This window comes from Camelina sativa, chromosome 5 (assembly GCF_000633955.1).
Source record: "Camelina sativa cultivar DH55 chromosome 5, Cs, whole genome shotgun sequence".
Classification (NCBI taxonomy): domain Eukaryota; kingdom Viridiplantae; phylum Streptophyta; class Magnoliopsida; order Brassicales; family Brassicaceae; genus Camelina; species Camelina sativa.
In genome coordinates this window covers 28,258,452-28,264,789 of record NC_025689.1, presented here as the reverse complement: position 1 = coordinate 28,264,789, position 6,338 = coordinate 28,258,452, and positions in this window count along the sequence as shown.

The following is a 6,338-nucleotide window of genomic DNA, read 5'->3' as shown; positions in this document are numbered from 1 at the left end:
AAAAAAAAAAAAAAAAGACGAAATCAAGAATTAAACAACTAACTGTTTTTTTTGTTCATATGGATTTATATATGTTGACAGCTGACCAAAAATGTATACGATATAGCTGTTTGCATAATGATGTACACAACTGCACATGTTTCATGCTTCTAACTAGTTATTCAACATAAAATACATTTTTCCAGTTGTCGATAAAATAATTTTAAAAAACTTTTACGAACGTGAATTAAGAAGTCGCGTGGTATTGTGGTAACCGATATTTTCAAGATCACACAAAATTTTCAACTCCTTTGTATGTCCTTACAAAATTGTGTATAATTTTAGACTTTTGTTGAAGATTTTTTTAATGACAAGTTCTCTTTAAACAGAGAAACAGAGGAGGAAAGATTGGTTTTCTTATTAACTCAATCGATGATCTGTAATACAGAGACTTGTTCCTTTTATATTAGGATACAAGAGATACAAGGTTTTAACCTAGTTTCTAGGTTCTTCTAATCTTTATTACTCGTGGCGTTATTGTTGTCGTCCGATTGTAAAGCAGCAAAACGATTCTTGACTGTGATAGTTGTACTCTCCGCAGATATTGTCTTATTTGCTAACTTCCTTTTTTTGTCGTTTGTTGCAGGTATCCGTTGATCCTTTGGAGGACATTGTTTGTCTTGTGGCAACATATTAGGCCTTGGACCTAATAGGCCTTTTTGCAAAGACATATGGTTTTGGGTTTTGGTCTTCACATTCCCCCGCAAACTTGGAGTGGGTGGCACACCAACGCCAAGTTTGAGCCTGAGAATCTCGAATGGTCTTTGAGGAAGTGACTTGGTGAATATATCAGCGAGTTGATAATCAGCTGGGATATGATTCATGATGAGGTTTCCAAAAGCGACCTGTTCACAAACGTAGTGGTAATGTGTTGCAATGCAGGTCCGGTCTTGTCAAAGTCAGATATTGCAGACGTCCGGCCAAGCTACGAAAGTATTTTGGATTGGAAAACAGAGCAGATTGTTGTTGCTTTCTGTTAAGTTGCTGAGGGAGAGGTGTTGCAACTGATGCACAAGTAGACATTCCAGCTGTAGCAAGGAGATCTTCTGCATATTTTTGTTGTGACAAGAACATTCCAGTCTCGTTGTATTGAATTTGAATCCCGAGAAAATAGTGAAGCTTACCGAGATCCTTCATTCGAAATTGTGTGTTCAGTTGAACAAGGAGATCAGAGAGCAGTTCAGAGGAGTTTCCTGTGATAGCCATGTCATCAACATATAATAGAAGCATGATGACATTGTTACCTTTGTAACAGACAAAGAGAGATGGATCTCTCAAGCTGCAGGTGAAGCCAAACTCTAGTAGAAATTTGTTGAACTTATCAAACCAAGCTCTTGGTGACTGTTTGAGTCCATACAGAGACTTGTGCAAGAGACAGACATGATCTGGATATCGTTCATCAACAAATCCAGCAGGTTGCTTCATATAAACAGTTTCAGGGAGATCGCCATGTAAAAAGGCATTCTTCACGTCCATTTGTTTTACTTCCCAGTTCATCATTGTGGCGAAGTGAAGAACAGCTCTTACTGTTGCAGTTCTGACCACTGGACTATATGTTTCAAGGTAGTCAATGCCCTCTTCTTGCTTGAATCCTTGAGCCACGAGCCTAGCTTTGTATTTGTCCAGTGAGCCATCTGCATTTAGCTTGACGCGAAAAACCCATTTTGATCCTAGAACATGCATATCTGGAGTATGAGGAACTAATGAGAAGGTGTTTGCTTCTTTGCAATTACACATTTCTTCATTCATTGCTCCTGTCCAATTTGGATCCTTTAAAGCTTCAAATACTGTTGCAGATTTGGGGTAAGAGACCTTTTGAGTGAGAAGAGCATATCTGGGATTCGGTTTAGATATCCCTGCTTTGGAGCGAGTGTTCATTGAATGGGTGGAGACTGATGTAGGAGGAACATTGTTCTCTGCATTTTCAGCTGAGCTTTGCACAGTAGAAGCTGATAATTGAGAGCTGTTGCGTATAGGAACAAGATCTAAGCTTGCCATACACCCAGAACTCTCATTATCAGTCCTATGTGGTAAGTCAGTTGGAGATTCCGTTGTGAGGCTTGTTTCTTCTGCATAATTAGTACTGATTGTGGTCTCATTTTCTGTAGCAGGTGGTGTCGTAGGAGGAAGAGAAGCGGCTTCGACTGAATTGTTGGAAACATGAACTGACGTTGTGGGGGCAGATACCGCAGTTTCCACTTGATCACTGACCACAGTTGCAGGTGAGAACTTTTTCAGCCAAGATGTGTAAAGAGGAGTAGGTGCTGACTCTTGCAAATCTTTGTAGGTGGTCATGAATGGGAAGGTTGTTTCTTCAAACACAACGTGTCGACTGAGATAAACACGTTTAGTGGGAGGATAAAAACAATGATACCCTTTAAATTTTTCAGTGTAGCCAAGAAAAATGCACTTTAAGGATCGAGGATCGAATTTGGTTTGCGCATATGATCTGAGAGTCGGAAAACATGCACAACCAAAGGTGCGAAGAGCAGAGTACTCTGGTGGTTTGCCGAAGAGAACTTCATATGGACTTGTATTGCTGTTGAGACTGCTATGTGGTAGGAGATTGGAGAGAAAGTTTGATGTAAAGAATGCTTCCACCCAGTAGCTTTGTGGAGTTGCACTTTGAAACATCAATGTGAGAGCCATCTCTGTTAACTGTCGATGCTTCCTTTCTGCAATGCTGTTTTGTTGAGGTGTGTGAGGGCATGATATAAAGTGTTGAATACCAGAATTTTGCAGATGTGTAAGGAATTGATGACTTATGAACTCTCCACCACCATCTGACTGAAATGTGCCAATTTTTGTTTGCAACAAATTTTCAACCAGAAGCTTATACTTGATGAAGATAGAGCAAAAATCAGATTTTCTCTTTAAAGGGTAAAGCCAACAATATCTTGAATAATTGTCAATAAACACTGCATAAAATCTGAATCCTTGAACAGAAGAGACAGGAGAGGGACCCCAGAGATCACAATGCACTCTCTCTAAAGGTCTTGAAGCAATAAAGGTAGAGGAACTAAATGGCAATCTTGAACTCTTCCCAAGCTGACATGATTCACACACTTTGCTGGTACTTTTATTAATTTGAATTGCCTTATTTGCTGATAAAAACTGAAGAACCTGCTGATTGGGATGTCCTAATCTCTGATGCCAAACTTCATCACTTGTTTTGATTTGTTTTGTTGAGTAGTGCATCTGAAACTTAGGATCATCCAGCTTGTAAAGCCCATTATTTTCCTTTCCCTTTGTCAGAACTTTGAGTGATGCTTTGTCCTTAATAATAACATCAATATCATCAAATGTGACAGCACATGGATAGTCTTTAGTCAATTTCGATACTGATAGAAGTGACTTTGCTATTTCAGGGCAAACTAACACATCTTTAAGAGGAATGTTACCTGACGTAGAAGGGAGATTGGCGGATCCAACATGAGTGATAGGGAGGAAGTTTCCATCGCTTGCCATCACCATGTCACTGCCATGATATGGCTGAGCTTGCTGAAGACGTTGAGTGGAGTTGGTGATGTGTGCAGTAGCAGCTGAATAAGGGTACCAACTATTATCTTCGGTGACATCTGTGATGTGTAAGGCTGAGAAAGCAGAAGCACTGATCGCAGGCTGAGGTGGCTGCTGATATTCTTCATCAAAGCGAAACCAACATTCAAAAGCATTGTGGCCTCGTTTTCCACAGATTTGACACACCGGTTTTTCAGTGGAGTTGATTGATGGTCTAGGTGAGACAGTCGATGAGAATTGCTGCTGAAATCCTCTACCGCGAGTTGAGTACGAACCTCTGCCTCTGCCTCTGTTGCCACGACCACGAGATTGATAGCCTGAGCCCCTTGACATGTGAAACGCTAGATGTGGTGAGACATCAGTGGAGACAGAGTAGCCTTGGATCTTATCGTCATAGCCAGTGAGGCGAGATATGACGTTGTCATAGGTGGGAGCAGGAATACGATCCATTGAATCCTCAATCACGGTGATTATAGGTTCATATTCACGGCTTAAACCTCTTAGTGCAGCAAAGATTTTCATTTTCTCGCTAACTGGGTCTCCTATGGATGCTAGTTGATCACAAATGTCTTTTATTCCTCTAAGATAATCAGACATACTCTTATCTAATTTCTCAGCGTTTTGCAGACGGCGTTGTAACTCAAACAGCCTAGAGGAGGAAGTTCTGTTGAAGTGAGAGATTAGAGTTTCCCATACCTCTTGAGCCGTTTCAGAGCCGGTTACCAATCGCAGAACATTTTCAGACATAGAACCGAGCAGCCACGCCTTAACAACCTGGTCAGATCTGGTCCAGCTTTCATAGTCTGGGTTGAGTATGTCTTCAACCTTTCCATTGTTGTTGTTGCGAATGGGAATCTTCTCATCTGGTTGTTTAGCAGCACCGTTAACGAAACCAAGAAGAGACTGAGTGCGTAAGAAGGATTCGAACTGTGACTTTCAAATGAAGTAGTTTTGCTCAGTGAGCTTTATAGTAACACAGTTAGAAATGTGTAGAGAAGGGGAAGCTTAAGGTTCCATTATTTCGTTCATAGCTCTGATACCATGAAGAAAGAAACAGAGAAACAGAGGAGGAAAGATTGGTTTTCTTATTAACTCAATCGATGATCTGTAATACAGAGACTTGTTCCTTTTATATTAGGATACAAGAGATATAAGGTTTTAACCTAGTTTCTAGGTTCTTCTAATCTTTGTTACTCGTGGCGTCATTGTTGTCGTCCGATTGTAAAGCAGCAAAACGATTCTTGATTGTGATAGTTGTACTCTCTGCAGATATTGTTTTATTTGCTAACTTCCTTTCTTTGTCGTTTGTTGCAGGTATCCGTTGATCCTTTGGAAGACATTGTTTGTCTTGTGGCAACATATTAGGCCTTGAACCTAATAGGCCTTTTTGCAAAGACATATGGTTTTGGGCTTTGGTCTTCACTCTTTACTATTTTATGTTAGCTAGGATCCTACTTTCCATCTTAATGTAGAAGTTGGTGGTTCAATTTACAGTTGACAATTGATAAAATGTTATTCTATTCTAAAATGTTCTGGTTTCTGACTTAAGATAATATACGGTTTAGATAAAACCTTTAAATTATTCAAAATAAAACCAATATAATATAATAAACATATATAAATCATTCTATTTTATTCATGGTCAATTGATTTAAAGTTGGAAATTCATGATATTTTACAATTTCTATATACTAATATATTTTGTTAAATTTGTATCTTAGGTTTCCAACTAAAATCTAATTGGTAATTAGTGGATTGAACCTAACCTTTTATATATTAATGATAGTTCACTCAAATTTCCAGTGTGGGATTTGAATTGTATCCCAACAATCCCCTTTAAACCAAAGACCACATGTGAGATCTTAATACACCTCTTCGAGATGATAACTCCATATTGAACCGATCCTACTTGGACTGATAATAAATCATTTCTTGGCCCCTCCTTAATTGGGTTAACAAGAGAAATGTTTGTACCCATTTTTTTAGGTCACCAGAACTTGAATCTTTAGCTCTAATACCATGTTAAATTTGGGCTTATCTTGGATTTCCAACTAAAAACCAATTGGTAATTAGTGGATTGACCATAACCTTTTATATATTAATGATAGCCCTTTAGACTTCCGATGTGGGACTTAGATTGTATCCCAACATATTTTAACTTTTTTTTTCCCTTAATTTATATTTTAAAAATCTAAGAAAATAAACAAACATAACTAAACATATGATTTGGATGAATTTAACTGAAATAAATATTACGTATACGGACGTTACCTTTCACAATTAATAGTTTAGTAGTAGTGATCAAGATTTGAGTAATACTCTTTAGTCTTTCGTGACAATTTTAAAGTAATAGTTTAATAATAATTAGTATTACTATGAAAAATATAATTATTCAGAGACTTCATTAGCAATCTTGCATGTCTCCAAAAAGAAGAAGAAAGCTGAGTGTATTATAAGTTGTCTTTTTTTACATTAGTTTTAATTAATAAGATTTTGCACACAAAAAAAACAAACATCAAGCCTACGAGACGGATTGTGCAGAGTTAGTCGAGATGGTGCAGACTCCAGACGACTGGCCGGCCTTCGCGAATTTGATGGAGGATTTCTCATTGCTCAGATCGTCATTCCCTTCCTTCACCCTTTCCAAGATTTCTCGGGAGTCCAATGCCAGAGCTGACTGTTTGGCCCGCTTTTCAAGATTTTTGCCTTCTGAAACTTCTTTTGTAAACAGCTATCCTCCACTTTGGGCTACCAATCGTGGAGTTCTCTTTTAATTTTAT